General features: G+C 42.1%; 1 protein-coding gene across 15 annotated transcripts in view; it reads left to right on the top strand.

The window, feature by feature from the left end:
* Nucleotides 1-24,573, top strand: part of ESRRG (estrogen related receptor gamma) — a 371,470-nt gene that overhangs the window by 90,568 nt on the left and 256,329 nt on the right. Inside the window, exon 1 of one of the 15 annotated variants that reach the window (XM_064709130.1) lies at nucleotides 1,015-1,137. The exons of the other annotated variants lie outside the window; for them this stretch is intronic. The gene's annotated coding sequence lies outside the window, so the exon portion shown is untranslated. Of the gene's footprint in view, nucleotides 1-1,014; nucleotides 1,138-24,573 lie in introns of those variants that run through there. 15 annotated transcript variants of the gene reach the window in all.

The raw sequence follows: 24,573 nt of genomic DNA, 5'->3' as shown, positions 1-24,573 counted from the left end.
GGTTTCTAAAGAGTCTTCAACTTGTATTCATCTGTTCCTAATTGTACACCCCTGGAAGGCACATGGCGCTGTTCTACGAGGATTTTATCTTTTATATGACAGCTACAAAACTTCAAACTCTTCAAGTAAACATCCTCAGGCTTTTTAAGAATTGTATAACTCCTTTTTGATGTATGGAGTTAGATTCTTGTGTGGTGTTTTCGGTGAAGTCATCCAGCAGTTACAACCCACTTCTGGCTTCATAGTCTATGGAAAAAAGGCTTTGATACCATGCTGGGGAAGGGAGTACGACCCACCAAGGACCCATCCTTCTCCTGGCTGGCAGTCATTAGGAGTTTGGAGACTTGCCCGATGGTGTAATTCAAGTCTTGACTGCATCTCTTATTGGTTAAAAATAGGAGCCAACTCCAGCTCATCAGTTTTTGCTAAGAAACTATTGATTGTGATTAGCAAGCTTAAAAATAATTACCTTGTGTGTTCATTGCTATCTTTGGACATACTCTCATATTCCTACTGTTATAGAAAGTATTGAGCAGCACAATAGGACGATTTGATGACTAAGGTGTTACACTGAGTGGGCGGCAGAAGGGTATTGAGCACGTCTTAATTGTTCCATCTCCTGGGCATGGAACAAACACACAACACCTACACAGGGGAGAAAAACCACTGGCCCTGCTGGAGAATACAAAGTGAGCCATCCCTCATGCCCTTGTTTCCATGGGGGAAGGTGTATCCAGTCTTTCCCAGTTGCAGTTACCACTTTCACCACGTCTTTGGCAGAAGTCACAAGCCCATCCAGCAGCACAGGGGTAAAACAGAGGGTTGCTTAGCACCTGGGGAAGGAGGGGATGAGTTTCACCTGGGTTTTAACACCTACTTTAAAAGCCTGGTGGTGCTGATTCATACCTGGCTGCAGCTGACCCTGAATGACTGACTCGGTTAATGATAACTGAAAGCCTGTCTGCCTCTGGAAGGTGTTGTTCTGTAGCAGGGACAGTTTCAGCAAGCAGATGAATTTTAGCTACTTAGAGCCCTGTGTACTCAAGTGAACCAGCATCCCCTTCAGTCTGCTCAGGCCTGGGCCACCTGCTGAGAGTGTGAGAAGAGCTCCCTATGCCTGTCAGACTCCTAATGCAGGTCAGTAGCCACTTCAGGGAGCCACCTTCTCCAGGCTTTAACTCTTGAAAAGCTGATTTCTTGCTGTGTTGTTCCTCTCTGCCGAGAGAGCCAAGGAAGAATAGTTTCTCTATTTGAGTTTGGCATCAGAAGTTGGATGGTCAGACTGCTCTATGTGTGTGAATACATATATGTATGTGTATTTTTTATGCCTATGGGATTGCTTTGCCTTGTTCTTTAGGTTTCATATCCCCTATGAATGTCTCAGGAATTTCAAATCCAAACTAGTCTGTGATGCCCAGTCTGAGTTTGCATTTTCAATTTCTATTTCTCCTGAAGGTTTTCTCTCATATTGGTTTGGTGTGTAGCAGGTTTGCCCTCAGCGGGCACCTTGCAGGTGCATGGCAGATAATGTGGGTTAGAATGTCAATTATGGGGTGTTTTGCAACCAGGGCTGCTTGCTGCAGGGCTGTGCCTATGAAACGTGGTCTCATTGCACAACCAGCTAGTGATGTGTGGGGCAGGGTGCAAGCTCTTCAGGCCAGCTGCAAGTCACGTGAAACTGAGCGTGTTTGCATGTCCAGGAGAGGGATTTATTCCAGCTTTTTGTGTGCTAGTGACAGCTTTTGAAATTTAGAGCTAGAATTTGCCCACGGGGAGGGAGGAAAAATCACTTGGTGAAGTATTTCCTGGTGCAATGGTCTTCAGGTCAGTGCAGGTGGGAGAGGTGAGTGCTGGGTCACACCAGAGTGAATTCCTCATGTGGATTTTGTGGTTTATGTTGCTTCAAGAACATAAGAATGAATCACAAGGCTTTGGTACAGTAGCAAGGGAAACTGTGGGCATGTTTGCTCTGGTGTGTGTCAGAGATGCAGATGGACTGCAGCTCTGGGAAAGCAGGGCTGGAGCAGGAGCCCTGAGGGCTGGCTGGGGAGCTGGGAACCTGGTGGGGAAGGTGCAGCTCTTTTCCTCTCGCTGCTGTGCCAGGGATGTCACAACAGCCCCGAGGACAGTCTGGGCTTCGTGGACAGAGAGCAGGTGATGGTGTGGGGGAAAAGCTTCACTGACAGGAGTTTTTGGGGAAAAAGCTTCACTGACAGGAGCAGCTTTATGCACTCAAGGTATTGTCATTTGCTTTTTAAGACTTTCTAAGTGACTCTAAGTCTGTGCACTGCAGTAATTTCTCTATAAATATCTGTGTAAACTCTCAATAGACTCGTACACGTAAGCTATGTATTCCAAACAATTTGCTTCAAAAATATTTGGCCTGACTGAGAAAAATATTGTTGGAAGAGCTATTTCTTTTCCCTGCTGTGTTTAAAGGGGCTTAGACTTGAGTCCTTAAATTCAGCATCCTTTATTAGCATGATTCCAGGATTCTCAAGGATTTATATAAGAGCTTGAAACATTTAAAATGTTTGTCACATTTGAAACCAAATGCTACAACTTTAAAATGTGATCTATTGGGCTGTACCAGAGCTAGAAGTGAAGGTTGTATTGCTTTTCTGTGCTTTGAGTACCTTCTCCTTCACCCAGGAGACTGCAACGTATTTTTTCGTGTCTGGCTGTCTCAGATACTTACGTGGCTGCAGCTACTGCAGTTTCTGAATGTTTCACAACACTTTGGGGAGAATATTATTGCCTTACACATATCACTGGCTCATGAATACTGAGTGCCACAGATGAACTTTGACAAGGTGTTTGGTACCTTTTTTTGGAAAGAAGGGCATGGTTTTAGAGCAAGTTTACTAGCATATAATGAGCAACTGCAGATTTCGCACATCAGCAGGGGATGCTGGGCTGAAGCCCTTGAGGTCTGGGCCCTGGAGAACCTGAGCTGGGTACAAGTCCCCCATTTATTTATTTGCCATGTGAATATAAGTGTTATATAGCCTATTGGCTATACAAGCAACTTGTGATCTTACACAGTTATCTTTAACACTTTTCTTGTCAGAAGCAGTGAGAAACAGGGAGAAATACTTCTGCTTGTATGTAAGCTGATGGCTTCGAGTCAACTACATCTGCTAGCCTGGCAATAATTTCAATTGTTGCAAACACATGGAAAGAGTAAAATAGAAGATACAGGGAAAAGAAAATAATCATCACCAGGGACGTTTCTTTAGAATAATTTTATTAAAAGTTCATGTTTGAAGTGATGTAATCCTTTTCATTCTCTGTATTTAATTGTCCTTCTGAAGCTTGGCATAGCTATTCTGATGTGCAGCAAAAAATATTACATCAAAGGTGAACGTTTGAATCCTGGCTGAAAAATAAAACAGAGCAGGGGGGAGAACCCCCAAATGACTAAGAGTTCTTGAAAGTAAAATATAAAAGAAAATAATAATTTCTCTCCCCTGACAAATAGTTCAAAAAGTAGCCAACAGTTTGGATCTGGTATGTCACATTGCATACAAATGAAGAAACTGTCACCATCAGTTTCCTTTGAAACCTTTTGATCTTATCTTCTGTAGTAAAGGGCATGTGACTTGATCAGGGCTTCTCTTCTCTGATACATAGTCAGAGTCCTGATCTACTGAAATATCTGTGACAGGTTTCTCCACTCAGCTGATATTTCTTTTTTTCCCTTTCCCTTCAGTCTTTGTCTGGAGCTGATATGATTTACCTTCCCTCTCCATCCAGGAAAGCATGTTTCCTAATTTGGCAATTTCCAGTTAATCCTGTATATTATGTCTTAGTCAGAAGTAGTCTTACACCTTTCTTTCCACTTGCCAGGCTGGCTTGTTTTTCTAGTAAGAACAGGAAAGTGGAATTATGATCTTTTGTAAAGACACATTAGACACTCAGTTCTTCTGAAAAGTCGTGGGATATGTGTTCTGGCAATTAATAAAGGATTGGTTCATTGCAGAATACCTTTGAATGGAGGATTTGAATATGCATAGTCAGTAGTGTCAGGGGACAGCAGTGAAAGGAAAAGCTTTCTAAAGACCTTTAAAACTTAACAAGCACAGTTTTTGTGTGGTATTTGTATTTTTAATGCAAGCTATAATAGCTAATGTGCTTTTCTTGATAAATGTTTTGGTCCAGAACCTGTGAAGTCAAGGAAAATTTTCCCGAAGGACTAAACTTTGCTACTGTGGCAATTGATGGCAAAGCTATTTTTGACTTCTTTGTGGTGACACTGCTCTATGAGGGAGAGTTGAAATGAGAACTAAGCCCCAGGAGGTCTTGCTGGGCTCCTCTTTGCAGGGTAAAGGCCAGAACAAAACATCCTTGAGTCCATGTGTTGTCACTGCTGGGCCTTGCTGCCCAGTTCCTGGTGTAGGAGCCCCTTCTTGGTGGTGGTCACAGGGTGGTTTCTGCCCATGCTGGGACCCCAGGAACAAGTTTGCAAAATTTGTGAGGTTTGCAGCAGAGACAGAAAGTTTGGGTGGCTTACTTTTCTTTTTTTTCTTTTTTTTTTCCCTCCTGTGAAAAGTAAGCGGTGATTGAGATGTCCAGGAATTCTTTCTACCCAAACTTGCTAATTAGAAAAAATGCTGGAGCTGCTGAGTTGAAAGCAGCATTTAAATGGGTGAAGGTTACTGGGCAGTGTTTGCACAGGAGGTCAGGCTGGGTGATCTGGCTAAGCCTGCAGCCAACTCCACCCTGGAGCGTGAGGTGCAGCCTTGCAAATGGGGAGTTCTCAGAGAGAAACCAAGAGGTTTCCAAGCTCATAGGAGCAACTGTGGGCTGCCTGCTGGCCGGAGCAGCCTCTGCTCCATTCGGTTTTCTGCTCGGTTTCTTCTGTCAGCGTGTCCCTGTTAGGAGTGAGGAGCTGAGAGAGACTGGGAGCAAGGCTGCAGCGTGCCAGCTCGTCTGGGAGGTGCAGCTGGGTAAAGTGCAGCAGCAAATCCTTTGCAGGGCTGGTACTGAGAGCTGTTTCAGAGAGCAGTTTTGCTCCCTCGTGGTTTGAACGCCGCACACAGATGTGACTGCATGGTGAGTGTTCCCCTGCCTGCTGAGGTGGCTTGTGTCCCTGTCCCTCAGAGCTGGGAAAACGTGGCTGTTGGGCTGCTTGTACAGAAAGGTCCCTTTTGGAGTGTTTGTGTAAAAATCTGGGAGAACCAAAATATGTGGGACTAGTCCAGCAGGATGTCCTCTTGTTGCTGAAGTCCTCAGTCAGATCTTAGTTCCTGGTTTAGCAGAGTGGAAGAGCATGTCAGGACATCTTGCTGGGCCCGAAATATGTGCTTAGGATGGTTTGCTTCTGGGCTAGCAGGGAAAGCTAGCAAAGCTAACTTGACTTTTTCATCTGAAGAATTTGGCTCTTCTCATGTCTAGGCTTTTTCCTCGTCTGTCGTGTGATGAGTTAGAGCTGGTATTCAGGAGCGGTGCCTGAAGAGCGATGGGTTTGGTTGCTGAGTGGAGCTGAAGGTCCTAACAGTTGGGATCTTGGAATGCAAATAGCATGCAAAAATGGTTTTGCCTTTTATCCATTAACACAAACACGGGTCAGATGTTTTAACTATTAACATGGCTGAAAAATCAGTCTTCCTGATGCTCCACAGGACTACCAGTTCAGTATATTCTGGATGCTTCAGCTCTGGGTTGGGCCAGGGACAGAAGCACCAGGAGGTTGCTTCCCTCTGTAGATTTTTGCAGCCTCTCCAGCATCCTTTACCTGGGATAGGCAGCACCTCACTGGCCAGCTGCCAAGCAGGGAGACCTGCTGGTGGGGCTGAGGGCTGGAAGGAAACCTCAGATGTGGCTGGAGGTGAACAGGCTGCCACTGAGACCCTCGCTGGTAAGAGGAGGATGGTGGGGACCTGACAGACTCCCTGTTTCCTCATCAAGGACTGAGGATGTGGGGGAGTGTGATGCTTAGCACTCAGCACCAGGGCTTAAGAGATCCAGAAAACCACCCATTTGCTTTCACAGCTTATTCTGCAATCAGCATTATTTCTCAGGAGGAGAGGATTTTACTGTGGAACAGAAGGCTGGGGAATGGAGTGTTTGTAAAGGGAAAAGTCATTCTGTTTATGGGCTGGGAGTCAAAGACCTTTTTGGACGTGATCACCTCTGTCTGCTTTGCATACAGGAGGCAAGTTGTTGGACAGTTTAAAACGTTGGCTATTTCATAATAATACTAATAACCATTTAAATATTTTCCCAGCTGTTGGAAGACGCAATTTTTCTTTGATAGGCCATTATGTATGCAAGACCAATTGGTAAACTGCAAAGTACTGTTCTGTAATTATTCTCCCCTGTAGCTTTAATGAGGAGATCTGTGTGCAGTTTGATGGGAGAATATACTCTGCCGACAGCTACATCGAAAATCAAGACAGGTGTAATCTGCTTACTGTAGTATGTGAATCCTCACCATGTGGCTATGTTATCTCTAGTGCATGTTTATAGAAAGATGCTTGTAAAAGGATTTAATTTAATGGAATAATGGTAACTGACACTATGAAAATGAAGGGGCTCAAATAATATGGTGAGCAGAGTGGTATAAACACTGAAGTAGATGATTAAAGAATTGGTGTACTGTGTCATTTAGTTATGCGAAAGGAAATGCAAATCAAGCCATGGTATGGACTAAAAGAAAGCATTCTCTGTTACTAACCCAGTCTTAGAACAGAGTTTGGAGTGCATGTGGCAATATCTGGTCAGTTGTGCAGATGTGTGTGGCTGTCACTAAAGCTCTGCACAGGCCCATTTCCAGGACCTGAGTCTGAAGAGCAGGATATCTTTTAGAAGGCAGATACTCTGCTGAGCTGTAGCCAAGAGCTGAGGCTTTCTCTCAGGTGGAAGAGTAGTTGTGTGATGAAAGGACAAGTTCAAGCTTTGTTTAGGAATCTGCTTTGTGATGGGGAAGCTTTGAGACTCTCACGTGTGCTGGGTCTCTGTTTCCTTACCTGCACAGTAATGATAACAATAAACTATTACTAGAAAAGCAGCCCAAATAATAACTTACTATTTTGAAGCCCATTGCAAACAAACAAAAAAAAGGAACATCTCCTTGCTAGCAGCAGTTACACAGGGTGGTTCATTTGGAAAGATGAAATTACTTAGGCAGAACTGTGAATCTAGCTCTTCTTTGCAGAGGCTGAAAGCAATGATACCCGGTCACTCTCTGTGGGTGTGATTTATTAGTTATCAGTCATTCTTAATCACTGGATACTGACACATATCTAACACACTGGAGAGTTTAATATCGGAAAGAATACTTACCGTGATTTTTCTCAGCAGTCCATTTTTAAGTGCTGGGGGAGATAATGTGGTGCCAGCACTTTGGTATTGTGTTTCAGATCCTGTGTGACTGTCCTTGAACATGGAGGGTGAGTGCACGGAGGATGACAAAAAGTTGTTAGCAAGAGCTGTGCTAAGTGTGGCCATCCTCCTCACAGAATTCTCTGAAAGCCTTTGCCTTATAGAATTCACATGTGTCATGGCACATAGGATGTTTTTTGTATTGTTTAATCTTTTCTGTGGTAAGAAAAATGAATCTGATGTGTTATTCATACCAAGGATAGTCGAAGTGCATGATTGGATGCACTATGCACATTCTGTATCAAGTAGAATGTGTTTAAAAAATACTGAAAATCTCTTCTGCTGGAGAATGATGGGCATTGGAGGGAGTTGGGCATTGCTGTTAATTATTCTTATTATGCTGATCTTGCTCAGATTTTTGAGTCTGGTGATTGCACTGATAAAGGAGCAGCCTTGATTTCTGCACATATGTTATAGTTACTTGTAAAACTGGGCTCACAGATTGCTCTGAAGCTTTTACTGTTCCTGCAGAACATTTTGGTAGTTCCAGCAGTTTGATCACAAATGCAGCATCTCTCTCCTAAATGCTGTGCAGGTTGATAAAACAGTTGCCGAGCTGGAGTCCCTAAAGAAATTATTAATTATCTGGTTAATGTGCATCAGGCTGTGGGAGTGTGAGATTAATCACCAGTGTTGGGATGAGTTGCTGAAATGGATTTTGGTTTTTCGTCTCCTGTCACTCGGTAATGGCTTTTCCTTCCTTCACCATCAGGTGAACAGGTGCAGAGGTGCTGTATTTTCATTTTCCTGTAGTCGGGAACAGCCGGTGACCAGGAAATGCCTCTCCCTCAGTCCTGCTGCATGAGCAGTTTACAACATGGAGAGCTACCTGCTTCGGGTGTTCCAGCTGCAGGAGATGCTCCTACAGCACAGACTGACCTGAGCCTTTGCAGATAAACACATTCAAACACAGGTGCCTGGGGAGGAATGCCAGGGAGGAGTGTTGGGCTGAGCCGGGTCTGGCTCTCCCCAGGTCTCAAAGGGGTTGACTTTTATATTTGGAAGTGGAATTGCAACTTGACTCCTATTTTGAGTGTATTTATATTACCTGGAATTTTTCAGTAAATGAACATTCAGCATGTCTCCTTTGTTTAATGTAAGAGAATAAAAATGTGCTCATTTATTGCAAAGATACAGAAGAAGGTGGTTGCAACTCAGTCTTTAGTTGTACTGTCCTTAAAGCCAATGGCTTGCATTAATATTCAGATACAGGAGAAGGAGTTGGAGATCTTTCCAGTGGTGGTGGATCGGGGCATTGAGGTGCAACACTGCAAGCACTTGTCCTGCCCTGTTAACCACCAGCAGCTGCCTCAGAAATGGTTCAGTGGGACCCTAATGTTCTTCCAAAGCTCCCTGCTGCTTTACTCACACTTGCACCACACACTGTACTGGTGGGTAAAAAAAAGAAAGAAATAATTTGTCCTTTAAATCTGACAGTTGTGTTGCTGTGTTAGCCTTGTACACAAAGACATTAACAGCTCTGCCCCAAGGCCTTTAGTTTTAGTGACTACTCATGGGGAGAGAATGGAAGGCGAGATGGAAGGAGCTATACACCTAAAGCAGAGTTTGTCTAGACTATGAAGTGTCTCCAGTTAAGAAGAGAAGAAGCTGTAGACTACAACAATCATTCTGCTAATATGTGCTGAGGAACAGAAGTGGAGTTTGAACCTCTATTTATATTATCTAGGCATTTGGGTTGCTTTATCACCTCTAACCACGAGTACTGCTTCTCCCTGAGGAAGTCCTGTGAATAACCACAGCCAATGAAACTGAGTTGCACAGCACTTGAGATTGAAGACCTGTTTTTAACCTTCTGCTTAACTATGTTGTAACAAGTATTTGGGTTTCTTTTTTGTTGGTTGTTTGCAATTTTTTTTGTGTGTATGTGAATATGTAGGTATTGGCCCTAATCAGCTTATGGGGTTTATTTCTCCTGGGCTAAACCAGTGGTGGTTTTTGTCCCTAGTGAAGTGAAAAGTTTAGATTATCTTGCCACTTCAAGCAGGCAGAGATGCACTTGTATTTGAGATTGCATTGCACTCATCCATTCTTGAGTTTTGCTCTCCTTATTGTACTCTCTCAAATCCCTCTTCAGCTAAAGATGTTGTTACCTTGGGAGGGGAAGAGATAGGTGTGCAGTTTTCAGAGAATTTGCTTTTTATAATAGCTGTGTGCTCCACTCTGGAGTCCCTGAACAGCCCATGATGGCATAAACATCCATTTATTTGATAAGCTATGGTATGACTTCACATTAAATGTAGATGACCCATTTGTGTTTGAAACCCCCTAACCAGCAAGTCAGCATGGCAGCAGTGGGGCTTTAAATGTTAAGCAGTCTTCAGGGCTTCAGGCTGAGTATTTGCTCTGGAGTTGTTTGGGTTTCTGCTCCTTGCAGAGCTTCCTGAGCTTGTTGTGATAACTAAAATCAAGTTTACTTTGTTAAGCTCAGCAGTTCCCAGAACTGAAGAGATAACAGGGGGAAAATAAGACCTTTAGGAGACAAGAAGTAAATTTCTGTCTGTATGGGGATGCAGGTCCCTGTCTTTGTATGACTTTTTGATTATGATGTGCCCATTTATTTAGGCATGGTTGTGTGCCTATGCATGCAGGGGTACTTGCCCACAGTGATGTAAAAATGCAATGCAAAAGGAATGTAAAACTTGGGAAATGTATCAAGCATAAGGGCAGTAACTTGCCAGCCTCTTCTGTAGCTCTGGATCTCTGGTGCTTAGAAGTAAGTGAAACAGCAGATTTTCAGATGAGTAAATTGTGCAAATTCATGCCTAATTTACACGTATGATCACCTTGACTGCTTGTACAAATCAGGTAATTGTGCATGCAAATAGCTAATTAACAAAATTAGCTGATCTGCTGATGCAGTCTCAGAATCTGTAAGTGTATACTAGCCATGCAGTTGTCATATATCTACAAACCAGTTGTATGAAGAAAATCTAAGCCCTTATAATTTAGCAGCTGTGAGGAGTTGCTTATTTTTTAGTATCAATGGTTTTGGGGTGGAAGTGTCTGATGGGGATCACAACAGTTATTGAATTTGGGATCTAAAATCACTGAGGTTTAGTAGAAAAAATTTGTAGAAAAATTTCACTTCAAAGTAGTTAAGTCAGTGTTGCTGCTGATGCACATTCCTAGTGCTGCAGCCCATGGCAGACCAGGCTGGTCTGATGGCATGAAGTGCCCTTCCCATGTAAGTTGTTCCATAGTTTGGCCCTATGACTTCATAAAAATACCTGCAAACAAAGCTTGTTAAATGCCTACTAATTATTATTCCTAAATACATAAGGTATTATGCATTTTAAAGCTGCCTGCCTCCTTCCACCTTGGTAGAAAAGAATTTTCTTCAAAAAAGGTTTAAAGGGCAAGTCTCCTGGTTTTATTTGTCTTAGTCTCTTCCTTAGCATATTTGTCTGCTGGGCAACAATACCCAGGCAAGTTTAAACATGCAAATTGTCCAAGTTTTGCAACTGCATCTGTGGACACCAAATATGAGTGCAGGGCATTCAGAAGTGTTTCTCCCATCTCTGTTTCTGTTACTTTTATAGCTGTTATGGGGTGGACAGACAGCCTTTGTCATAGTAATTATTTATAATTTCAAACCAAACATAATGTGAACTTGCAGTCAGTTCCTACAAATAATTTAACATCAAGATTTGAGACTTCACATTGAGTGTACACAAAAGGTACAGCAAGATCTTCTGAAGGCAAGTATTTCTTGAACTGTCTCTTTAAAAATGTCTCCTAGTTATAAAGTAGAAAAATAAAAGCCTGTGTATTATGTTTGTGACCTATGTAGGACCTCATTTGCTCTCTGAATTTCCTTTCTTAGAAGTGTGGTTTTATTTTAAAACAAAGATGAAATATGCCGTTAGCACATAATGGACCAGGATTCAAATCCTAACAAAAGTTTTGTCCAAGACCACAGCACTGTATATCTTCCATAGTTCTCTCATGGATGTTTGTGGTCTGTAGCATTTTCCTTAGTGGGGGACTTCAAAAGGAGCACCTTGTTATGTTCTCAAGAGTAATACTCATTTCCTTAAAACCTGCTCTGTGAAGGGAATTAATGTGGCTGGAATATGTCTTTACAAAAACTGCCATGAAATATTTTACTCTCATCTAGGTGGGCTCCAGACAAAGAACCAAGGGACTTGAGAGTGAAACACAGTGTGCAAAAGCCAGCCTGTTTCTGGTACAGCCACATCCATCTAGTGGTAGTTGGGTGCAGAGTCAGGAGAGAAGAGTGCCAGCCCTGGTGTGGTCACCAAGTCTCTCCTCTGAGGGTCAGTCTGCTTCTGAGCATGTACAGAGCAATCTCTCAAACACAGACAGAAAGTCTACTTCAAAGATAACTTTTTTTTGAAAAGCAAAGTAGTGGAGACTTCCACGTTTTTTGTCTGCAAACAACACTGAAGAAGTTTAAAACCCATAGATGATAGCCTCCTTTATCAAGCTGTGTACTGGTGGGAATTAACACACACCCCCTTTCAAAAAAAAAAGCCAAAGCAAGGCCAAAAAACACTAAATCCCAAGCAAATATCACCACCACCCCACCCCAAGAAAAATACCAAATCCAGAGAAAAAGCTTCCAAACCAACCAACCAAATGAAGTGAAGATTTGGATGCTAGTTAGCATTCTGATACCTGAGAGCACACGCAGCCCACAGCTTGCTCTTATCAGCTTGTGTGTCCCAGCCCTGGGAACAGGAGACAAGGCCTTGCTGGAGTGTGCATGGGCTCCTTCTCCCCTTCCAGTGCGTGCTTTGCAACTTAAAGATGCAAAATTCTTTGAGTGACAGGTGATGATTAGTGAGGAGCTGGGGAGGATGACTTTATTCCTGGTAGTGCCAAGTCTTTCACCTTGTTGCCCTTTAAAGGAACAGTGGCAACTGTTCCTTTAATTTTATTTACAAATTTGTTTCAACAAAAGCAACAGGTTTTATAACTTTTATAACTTATTTCTCAATTAATCCTAAAATGTAAAAATATAGCTGGCTGTAAAAATCTTTTCCGTATTTATGAGCCAAGTTTTCCCATTGACTGTACTGGTGACCTGGAATTGAAAACTAATGGGAAATGAGAAGAAAGCAACAATAAAAATAAGCAGCGTGGTTTTAAATGCCAAGCATAATGAGACTAAGGGAGAAACAGGACTGAAATAAACTGGAAATAAGATAAGAAAAGCTATGTAGGCCTTCATGCTTGGGACATTGTAAATCCTTCTTTCTCCAGGAAAGAGAACTGCTTGCAGAACTGGGGCTGAGGGCTGTAACATCTCAAGTGTCCCATATATCTGTGGTGTTTTTCCTTCTTGGATCTGGCTTTGGGCTGGCTGTACAGTGCCAGACAGAAAATAAGAAGCCATTTACTGAACTGTTTAGAATTGGGAAGGGCAGAGGAGATACTTGACTATGGTGATGATGTTTATGCTTTTGGTTGGTTGAAATCCTGTTAACATCCATTAATACAGGTTTAAAGCCTTCTCTGAAACTTTTGGAATTACTGGTCTTTCTGTTATTTTAAGAGACAGTTCTTTTTCTTTGGATCATTGATGCCCTATTGAATTCAGTGGGAGAACTTGTACGTGTGATGGGATAAAGTTTCCAATCCCTGTTTTACTTCTTTAAGGACTAAAGGAAAAGGCAGGCTTTAGGTGATCTTTTTTAAGATCCTTTTAAAGCAAGGATGCATGTGCCAAGTGGTGAGGTGGCATTGTACAAGTTCATATTATTTTTTCCCCAGTTACTCATAGGCACTAAAAAATGGCACTGAAAATGCAGTGCTGATGGAGGTGCCAAATGGCTGCCATATGCAGATGAATTATCTCCTTGCCCTTTCCTGTCAGAGGCCTTAGTGCCAGCCAGTGACATGGCTGATTGCCTTTGCCTGATGAAGGGACATTTGAGGGAACAGCTGATGGCTGAACTTCTCTAAAATGGAATTGATGATTGTAGTGGAGGAACCTGTACTAAGAGTTGGTACCCACATTTTATCTAAAAATATATGCCCACAGTCCTCATTCCCTCCAGCCTTCATTTCACAAGCCTGCTTGGAATCTCTCACATTACAAGGTCTGCAAAGCATCATCACCATTATCTCTAGGTGATCAGAAAAATTATATCCCCTTCAGGGAAAAGATGGCCTCTCCCTGGATAGCTGCACTTTTGTTTTGCAGCCCAGAGCCATTTGGTGTTCCTGGATCTGCAGACAGTAGCACCCAGGCTAATCTCTCTTGTACTGTGTGTAGGAGTGTTGGCTCCAGCAGAGCAAGTCTCTGTGAGCATCCTCATGCTGACTTCCAGGCACTTTGTAATCCTGGGTGTTTATCTTTCAATTTCTTTGTGGCTGGGCCTTGCTTGGGTATTTTTATTGAAGTCCTGTGACAAAAAGCATGACAAGTGGCTTTGTGCCTCTAGCACAATGGAGCTCTGCAATAACAGTGCCAACGTTTTACCCCCAAAAGAATCTTCAAGTGGAGTCACAGACAGCTATTCAATGAGTTTAAGTGACTGCTCCTCTCAGTCATTTCAGGGGTTTCTGGTTCTATCAATTGAAATCTGTCAAAATGCAGTGCTCTACAGCCAGTGCAGAGCAAGTCTGTGTTCCAGGCAGGATTTTCTTGTGGGATAGTCTGAAATGGTTAGGTGGACTTTTCCCCAGCTTCCCAGTCACATGTCTGGTCCCATGCACTAAGCACGTGTTTTCCTTCATTCTTGTCTCTCTCTCTCCCAACCACAGGGCCTCTGTTTACAGCGCAAACAAAATGCTGCTGGGGCTGTTTCTTTTGTGGAGGGGATGAGAGAAGAAGCAACATGTGAGAGATGATAATGTTTGCTTGGTGTGGTGGCACTGGTGACTCCGTGGTGATATCCCCTAGCACTTCTTGATCTTTGTTTCCATGAAATGTAGGCTGTTACACCCTTCTGAAAGCAAAGGAATCATGCCTTGGAAGAGACAAAGAAAAAAGAATGGTGCTTTGTCCTGCAGTGCCTTTATTTACAGAGTTTATCTGGGACCTCAAAGCATCACTAAACAGAAACTCAGTCCACAGTGACTTACATTTCCCAAGGAATCAACAAGCATATTGCATTGACATTTAAGTTTTGAGGTCTTTCTATATCCCTGGTGCAGGAATGAAGCTCCCAGATCAGCTGCTGCTGGTGATGAGACATAGATGGTTTATTAGGGATAACTTGGTTTATCTCCTTTGACACTTTTCTGATATCTCTTGATCATTAAGATCTGGATTAAGTGGAAAAAAACATTGCTTGCACAGATGTTATGTAGCTTATGCCTCAGATCTTTTATGAGAGAGTTTGGGTGCTTAATGTCTCCTAATTCAAAAAGAAAAATCAAAGTCTTGTGTACATCTTACTTCTGTCAGGTGCCAAGATGAGGGTTAGGTGAGCACATTACAAAAATCTGGATATTTGAAAGTCACATTTCCAGCTGCATTTAAGGAATTGTAGATAAAACACATTAAAAAGAAAAGGGCAGTTTGGGGCTGGGTTTGCATTTCCCAAGTGGGCTTAATGGAATTTAAGGTGTACTCCTCTGCAGCACTCTTAGGAAAGTAGTCATCTGTATTTTCTTTCTCATGAACTTGCATTGTGACATTCTTGTGAAGTACTGCTGTGTGTCAGGATCTTGCTCTATGTTCATTGCTGGCTTTGGGAAGAAAGTGTTCTCCAGCAGCAGCACCAGCAGCTTTGTACAGATGAGAAAAGGTGCTTGGCAGCAGGTATTGGAAGCGTATAGGAAAGTAAGTCTTTAGTTATTTGTCTTCCCCCTCAAAAATACTGTTTTTCGTACAATTTTTATAGGTTTCCAATATTTGGTTCCCAATCCCTACTCTGGTGAAATTGTAGCTATTATTTATAATCAGTAAATGAATGGCTTTGACTCTGAGCCTGTAGCAATGCAGAAATCAAACATTCCTGTCTTTCAGCCTGATGATACTTCACGAGAACACAACAGGCATTTCTGGGGCTCCTCAAGCTCAGGGAGGCTGCTGTGTCACTTCATGGGATAGTGGAAATACTGGAAATACTGTGGCAGTTTTGAAAGACCTGTCCTAGGGACTGATGAGTTTACCAGCCCGATGTACCCTAACCAGGGCAGCCCTTTATTTGTCCTCGTTTGCTCTTCTTCAGCACTTTTCATCTGAGGATTACGAAAAGTGGACTTCACCCTGTGAAGCTGTTACTGTAACCATTTATGGAGGGGGAACTGAGACTGGGATAAATGTGTCTTTCCAAAGGTTAGCTCTCATGCCAGTGGCACAAGCAAGGACCTGTGCAGCTGTTTCCTGACCCCTTACTCTTTTGTCCCACATCTTCTGTAATGAGGTGGGAGAAAACCCATTTCTACACAGGGCCTAGCACAACTTAGGTAAGAAAGGATCATGTGAATTGTTAAGTGAGGGCTTCTGCTGGTGCTGCACAGAGGGATAAATTCGTTGAGAACTTTTTGGGCTGCTTCACTAAAGACAAATAACCGTGTGAAATTTGATTTGCAGAGAAATTTTCTTCCTAGGAGAATGCAGAACCTCAGCATATGTAGATCTGAAAGCTAATGATGTAAAAATAGCTTGGATAATAAAAATCTGGTAAATAGAGGTATGATAGCAATATGTGCAATAGCAACAATAGCAATCTCCAGTATGGGAGAGACAGGCTAAACTGATCTGACTTTATTATGAGGAATTTATTCTATCACAGACCTCCCCTGATTTAACTCAGTCAATGCTGTGTCACCTTTAGCTGAAGCAGAATACTTTTTGTAGAATTCTAAAGTTATCTTCCTGTAAAACAACACAAAAAACTGTTCAGCTGCAAACTTGAGCTCACTCAGAATAATCCAAATTTGTTTTGAAGGACTTCAGGGATGTATTTCCTTCTGAAGATTCCCATTCTTCTGTATTTTCTTTGCCAAGTGAGTAATTAGTTGCTCCTTGATTATTGCTTATCACTTTATACTTTCTCATGGAGACAGCAAGGGACTGTGAGGCTGTTAATAGCTGTGCTCAGATCACCTTTCCTCCTCAAGCATGGTTTTATTAGCTTAAAAATAACAGTGGGAGTGAAATGCTTTTAAGTTCTTGTATTTATTGGGTTTTTTTACTGGAATCCTAAGTGCACCAGAAGTGCACAGTCTCATTTTTCTTCCCTTGAATCGCTACACCCCAACACCGTTGATCAGCAGCATCGGGCACGAGAGCCTGACCTAGGCAGTCTGGGTGTGGGATGAAGAAGAGACTTGAAAATTTTATTTCATCCTTTCACATGTTCCTAAACATGGCAACAAGCATGGCTCTGCAACAGATGCAATTCTTCCTGGGTCTCTAGGTAACATTTGAACCTGTGTAATGTTCGCAGCACAGCACCGTAAGTAATATTCCAGGAAATGCGCTGCCGCTTGTTAAAAAGGATAGGACCCCAGAGATGCCTTTAAATATGCCTGTAAAGTGAGAGGTGCCAGGAGAAAGATAATATGGCTGATTATAGTTATTTACCTTACATTTTCATTCGCCCTTAACTGGGTGTAATTTAGGGGCATGAAATCTCTTATTGGAAGTGTATTTGCATTAAACAGCTCTAAGCAACCATGAAAGTGCAGAAGCTGAAAAATTGACAGACTGGGTTTCTAGAATCCCAAAGTAGCATTTTTTTAATAGGCATACAAACAAATCAAATAAACATGTTTTGCTTCAACGATTTAAAGAATATGGTCTTTGGAGTAATTTGTCTCCCTTTTTTTTTTTTTTTACCCTATCATTTCTAACCTCTTCACTGCCTATCTCTAGTTTGCAGCTCCTCCTAACAATCTGCAGCAATTTCCAACCCAGCTGTTGTGGTTGCAGTGCATTGTGCCTTTGTTTAGTTTTCCCTGAGCTATCAAATCATGCTATAAAGGGGATTACCTGGCTAGTGATGTTGTTTTTGAGGTCTGCACTTTTTAACAAATAATTGCTTCACAGTGGCTCTTCCTCACCTCCTGCTGCCAAAAAAAAAAAAAGAATGAAGAAAAAAAAAAAAAAAGAGCCCCCTGGAAATCAAACTTTACAGTTGGATGGAATCAAGTCTTGCTAGTAAGCACCTTTGGTTGGCTTTGTAAAAACCCCTTTGCTTCCTTTGCAAGTAATCATAACTAAGCTGAAATCAATCAAAGAGTAATTGATCTTTTCAATCAGCTGATGTATTTGTGGCAAGACTTGGATGTTTGCGTGTGCTTTTAGAAAAAGACAAACATGTTTTTGCTCTACTGTGTTGGCATGTGCTAAGCTTGAGAAATTTATAATCCAGCTGTGTGCTGTTAAACAGGTATGATCTTCCACCTCTACCCCAGCAGTAGGTCCGTCCTTTTATGGCCACTGCCTCTCCCACAAGGCAGTTTATTTAACTGATGTTTGTGAAATGTTGTGATCCTCACATGAATGGAGTTATTGAAGTGAAAAGCATTAGCAATATTTATTTCAGCAGGTTGCAGAATTAATGACTAAGGAAGGAAAACTGGTAAAACTTGCTTTTTATATGCACAATAGAGTCTTTAACAAATGTAATTAGTGTGTAAGAATGCAGACGTGTCTGAATTTATGTTACAGTACATATGCTCTGTCAGAAGTTTTCTAGCAAATATATATGCCATTGAAATATATCTGTAGCATTCATTTTTTAGTATCTTTTGAGTGTTAAGTAAAAGCTAACGTCTGTCTTGCTGTGCTCAATGCAAAAGATATATTTACCGTACTTGAGTGTCTTCAATTTTGGTTCTCATTTTGCAAACACAGTACATTTTAATTAAGGCTTGTCACTCGAGATCTAATGAATACATTTACTGTAATGTCTCCATCTTCAGGAGGTGAATTTTGCCTCTGTCACAGAGGGCCTGATAATATCAGTTTAAAGATTTCTTTCTTTCCTGGGGAAGAGCAGTTTGTGTCGTTCATCCAGCTCTCACTTAGGTTGTGCTTGCCTAAAAGATTGCAGAATGATGTTTATTGCAACATACAGACAAGGAGAGTCTCTAAAGACAAGTATGGACATTTAGCCCAGACAAGCTTATGTACCTACATAAGACTGTCCTATTTTTTTCCACTTCCCCCCCCCGCTTTTTTTATTTTGACACAGTTTCAGAGGTGGTTTATTGATTATATTTGGAAAGATTAAGAAACTCCTCTCTGCAGTCATGCTTCTGTTGGCATATGAGAGGACTTTGATCAAACAAACAATGAATTGTCCAATACACACAGTAAAAAACAGGAAAAAAAAACCTCCTACAAGAGCTGGTTTCAATTGACCTTTTACCTGTGCCTATTTCTACTCTGATGGGTGAGGACCATGCAGGAGGAGGCTTGTTGTCCTCATGTGTCTCCAACTCATGTTATGGTTGATGTTAAAATTCCTGCTCTTGATGTCAAGTCTAAACCATAAGTACTCTTACTATCATGCAAATGCCATTTTATGTTCTGCTGTTATACATATGTATCAAAACAGGAATTTGGCATCTTCAAGAGAAAGAGAAATGAAGTAAAGCCCCATTATTTTTTGTTTTCACTGTTACTGTATTTAAAAGAGAACTTTTTTTTCAGCTAGGTAAGTCAAGATTATGTTATGGTGCTGTCTCCTGGTGTAGTGTTCTGGGGGAAAGGCTTTAGCTCCCAGCCTTCTTCTTCAGCCTCTTCTATGTCACCATGTCCAAAGTGTGCTACACCAGCTTTGTTAGAAAAGCCTGAGGTTTGCATGAAGGAAGAGCCCGGTGCAGTGCTGAGTTAAAAGGGAGATGCTTGGGGGACCCCTCAAGACACAGGGGTGCCCGAAAGAGCAGCCAGTGGGGGAGCAGCTGCATCATCATCCTTGGATGTCCTGGTTAGTGACTTAATTGGCAGATAATGTGTGATTCACCTGTGGTGATCCAGTGCAAACATTTGGGAAGTGCTGTTGCATCTCCCCGACGTGTGAGGAATTGCGTCAGGGTGAGGGCAGAGCCCAGATTTTCAAACAGACCCAGGCATTCTGCACTGGAGTCCTCATCCAGGGTCCTGCTGGAGCTCTGGGACAGCAAGAGGACCGAGGCTGCCTCACCCAAATCATGCCACAGGACTCACACATCCTTCCCTCGGCAGCCCATCCCTGCCTCAGGGATGGCACGAGCGGGCTGCTGACCAGGCTGCTCTGCCCTCTGGCTGCCTCTGCAGAGGGGCAGAGTGCTCAGTGCTGCAAAGGGCCCCGAATGGGCCACCTGTGAGGTGGCAGGTTGTGCTGGTGACAAATGCGTGCCACTGAAGGGTACGTGCTTTTCTGACCTGCTTTAATTTTTCTAGCTGGGCCTTTAATTGCCAGGGAGAGGTACAGACAAATGCAATAGAAAATCCAAACAAATCAGAGCTATAGCAAGGCTCTACAAGGAAATACGTTTTAGAAAGTCTTTTTTTCCCTAATTAATCGGGATTTTGTTGTCAGGCTAAAACAGACTAAAAATAAACAGCTGTATAGTACTTCATTAAGCTGCCTGCTTGGAGTGATTTTCCCATTGATTAGTCTCAGGGCTAATGCTGGTTCATTCCTCATTTCATTGCTAATTAACATCAGCTCTGCTCCTGACCACTTGACCGCACTCTCTCTATGAACATGTGCTGGTTTGGCAAGTAATAACTGCTCCCTCCCTCTTAAAAGGGAGAGTTAAGGTACAAAACAGCTATCAAGAGTAGATCTGTGCCTCTACTGTAAGGAGAGCAAACTGTAAAACCGTGTCGGCCCGTATGAAGGGTAATAAACGGAGTTTACAGAGCGCAGGAGTTTGATTGAGGAACTATGTAAATACAGATGATGAGCTCAGGCTGCTGTATGAATTGACAGGCTTGGCTCATCTCCTGTCAGTCGAGTTGATTCAGGCTCTTCTGGGATGCTCGTGGTGCAGATTACCTGACCCAGGGGCTTAGGGCTGCTGGGTGTGAGCAGGAGGGCAGCTCTGGATAGGCAGCCCTTACTTTTCTCAGTTTCCTCAATGTTCTCAGAGGTTGAATAATGAAGTACATTGGCAGTGGGTACCGAAGGAGCAGGAAACAACAGCATGGTTATAGCTTTGTCAGGCCGCTTCCACGCAAGAGGAATATAGATGAAAACAGGGGAATTGAAATACTAGAATTGGCATGGATGCCCTCTGAGGAAATATCTAACAACTTTAATGAAATTAGCAGCCTCTGTTCTGGGTGAAAAGGTCAATTTTTCCATAAAATCCAAGTAAACTGGCATTTTGGAAAACATCTACTAAATTTGGCACGGAATAAATAACGTTATCCCAAAGTCTTGGTTCAATTCCAGATAATAGCTTTTTCTTTTAATTGAATTGGATATTGCATTTCATTTTCAGAAAGTCTTTTTTTTTTTATTCCTACATTTTGAAGCTTTCATATCTCAAAACTAATCAGAAACTCAGCCTTATACAAATCTATCAATCAGAAACAGTCAGTGAAGAGAGAGCTTGCCTGAGTGATAATCCTTTTCTACCTACTTTTGAGCAGAATCCTAATTCACTTGTTCATCAATTATATATTTTATGTATTTCCACCATAAATTTATTGGATTTAGGGGATCAGTCTTGCAAACACTTGTGCACGTGAGTAACTTTATTCATACAAGCAGGTGCTCATGTGAGTAAAATTAACCATGTGAGATATTTGTAGGATCAAGCTTTGCAGTAGATATATATCCAGACACATAGTAGGTATATATCCATTGGATAACTAATTTCCCTTCTTTGATGTGTAGTAACAAGAAGCATTTCTTGTTGAAATGAGCCAAAACCCCCCAAAATATTAGTAACTTTGCGAGATATGGTAAAAAAGAAGTCATTCCTATGTTTAAGAACATAACCACTTTGGGCCAGGAAGCACTTCCTCCTAATTAAGTGTTGCATGGTTGGTTACATCACATAACCTTCATGGATAGTTCTGGAATTAGCCAGAGCAGAGGCAGAAGTGTAGGAAGTCCCATGTTATTGTCAACTGACTATATAGAGCTAAAACCATAATGTGCTGCAGATCTTGTTGGGTTGGAAAATGGAAATGGAATTTTGATTCCTGTTCCTGATACATGCAGCACCTCTTCTGTCTTAGAATGATGCCTCTTTTTTAACTTTTCTCATGTTACTTTCATTTCCAGTCCTGGTCAGATGCAAAGAAAAATCTCAGCAAACAAATATTTGCATTAATAATAAATAAGCCCAAGAAAAATATTTCCTTGAATATTCTTTAACTGTAAGGAGTCTGGTTTGAAGGAGTGACTTGGTCTGTAGCTTCCTTGTGGTAGGTTGGGACTTAGCTTCTTTTGCTTACATTAATTTTTTGCTCTCCTGTGGAGAGGTATTGAGAAATGGTAGAACACTTAATTCATTGCTGGCATAAAAGTGACCCCAAAGTTGTTTTCTTTCCTCACACTTCTGTAGTGAAATAAGCATGTCCATATACTTTGGCATCCACGCATTAGGAGCGAGGAGAATTCTTCTGCCGGCAGTGTCCAAGGCGCTTGCTGGCGGCCCTGTGTCGAGGGGAGCGTTCTGGGCAGCCTCACTGGCTGCATCCTGTGGGGTAGCACAGCCCCCAGCACACAGGGACAAGCTCTGGAGCCCTTTCCCAGGCTTGGAGGGGATGCCAGCAGTGATGGAGAGAAGAGCAGGCGGACGAGCCAAGCAGCATGGGCAGGACTGGCCTGGAGGCTGTGCAGGGTGCCCTGGGGTATGGCAGGTTTAGCTAAACCAGTGCATCTGTGGATGGTTCCTTAGCCCTTAACAGAGAATTAAATAATGAAGGTTGGGTATTTTCTGTTTTTGTACTTTGCCTTTTTATTCAAATGATGCAAAAGGAGGAACTGAGATAGCTTTAAAAACCGTATGCTTGAAATAAGATCTTAGAGGAGGCTAACTTGGATGACAGAGACTTTGTGATCCTCAGCAGTGGGACTATTTAAGATGTAAACCTTTTGATAAAGTTGCCCTTTCTGGCAACTTGTTACCCTCACTATTTAAAAAGAAAATTAATCTTTGAGTTTTCAGAGTTAAAAGATACTGTGAGGGCCTCCAGTCATATGAACTGTAAGTTGGCATATTGTATTAAATAAGATTCAGTAGCTTCTTATGTCACTACAGGCTAGAATTTGGTGAATAAAGTACGATTAATAGCTCTTACAAACCTCTGGATGGACACCCAAAGGAGAGGAATAATACAGCTGCAGTATTACAAGTCAGCAACATATTAAACATTTTTTTTTCCTTAGGAAAGGATTTCCTGTAGAGGTCCTGAAGAAAAATAAGTTTCATTAGTTGAGCGTCGAGCAGAGATAGAGCAACAGGATTGATTGTAATAAGCCTCTCCTTTTTACTGAAATCCATTACTTTCTGAGCTATTAAGTGATGAAAGGGATTAAGAGAATAAAAAAATATAAGCGGGACTGTATTCGTAAATCTAATAAAGTTGATAACAGTAGAGCATTTTGTGAAATTTGCATGTGAATTTATAACATCCTAATCCATCGGCAGGCAGCGTTGCGCTGCAGAGGGAAGGGGGTGCACTGTGCACACAGGATAAAAATGCAAGCACAGAATTTCTGGCCGAGAAGGGTTTTTTTTCCCTTGCTTTTTTTTTCCCCCCCATATGGATATCCATATGTTTTTATCACAGATTCCATACTTTCAGTGCCAGGATCCATATGTTTAGCTTTTTCTCAAATAAAAGACTATAAAGTCATTCTTCATTATCTCTTTCTTCCTAGCTGGTGTTTTTGTAGACATAACCAAATGTGATGCTAGATGGTTGAGGCATACCCAGATAGGCTGCAGTTGGATCTCATCAGAGGTATTTAAAACCAGTACCTAGGGAGTTCAAGGGCTGGATTATCTTCTGAGTGTAATGCCCCTTGACAGTGCTTGAACAATGCAGGGGGTGCTATCATCTGATTGCAAAGTCCTGGCAGGGCTCTTCCCCTATAAAAGAGAAGCTCCTTTGGGACCAGCAAATGAGAATTTTCCTCCTTTTTATTTTATTTAATTCTCAACCTGCACCTCTGCCTCTGTGCTTCTGCTGAGGGGTGTGTGGTACAGGGAGATGACATGACAGGGCTTTATTTCACTTCTGCCTTTTCTGCTTGCCCAAGGCCTGCAGCTGTAGAATAGCAGCAGAATTTAGAAGTGCTGATATAGGGAATTTGGGGTTGGCGTAAGGATGGTGTGTATCACCATCTCCTTGACACGACCCAGTCTGCTCTGTGCCAAGCAGATATCACTCACTGAGAATTGTGCCTAATAAGGTTTTATTTCTCCTTTTCTTTTTTTTTCCTCCTGTTTTGATGGAAATGTTAATAGAATGCTTTGTAAATATGTAAAACACAATTCAGTGTCCATGGTTAGACCTTGGAATAGGTATCAAGTAACCTTCAGGGGTAAAATCTGCATGTTGGCTTTGCAGTCAGATCCCATCTTCACTTGGACTTTCAGTCCCTCTTTGCTGGGACAGCATGTGGCAGAAAAGCAGCTGTGGTGTGTGCATTTCCATCTCTTGGGAGTTTGATTGCCTGCCAGCAGGTTCTGACTGTCCTGTGGCTGTGATATTTAATGTGCAGAAGGGGTAAGGAATACCCTGTAATTTTGAATAGAAGAAAATTAGGGTAGTCATAATTACAAGCGTTACAGTACAGTTTCAAAATAAAGCCATCAGTGTGAGTATTTTATTAGTTCCTGCCTCTAGCCCCTGAAACATAACCCTGAGGTAGGCTTGGAGTTATGCTTTTACCTCTGCATCCCTGACAATAATAGAAATTATTGTGAAAGGTTAATAACCATTGTGCATTGGAGCCGTGGAAGAAGGTGATAGAAAGTAGAGGCAACTTCCTTCTCCAAATAAACCAAGCAGTAGCATCCTGGCTTTAGAGAGGAGAATATCAGTGCCCTAAGAACCCTCCTGCAGCAGCTGCATTTTGGCTGGAATCATTATCGTAATTTTCAGGCCAACCTGACTCTCATCAGAGACAAAGGCAAAACTTACTGCTGGTATCATTCAAAGGAGACATGACTCCTTACAGGATCTTTAGAGAAACTGTAGAGAAATTTAACCTTTTTTCTGAGATTTTCTTGTGAAAACGTGAATCCATTTGAGGCTGACTTTGGCTTGCATTTCTGTTG

The sequence above is a fragment of the Zonotrichia leucophrys genome, chromosome 3 (assembly GCF_028769735.1).
Source record: "Zonotrichia leucophrys gambelii isolate GWCS_2022_RI chromosome 3, RI_Zleu_2.0, whole genome shotgun sequence".
NCBI classification, from domain to species: Eukaryota; Metazoa; Chordata; class Aves; order Passeriformes; family Passerellidae; genus Zonotrichia; species Zonotrichia leucophrys.
Note: the sequence above shows the minus strand (reverse complement) of the source record. Positions and strands in the feature narration are given on the sequence as shown.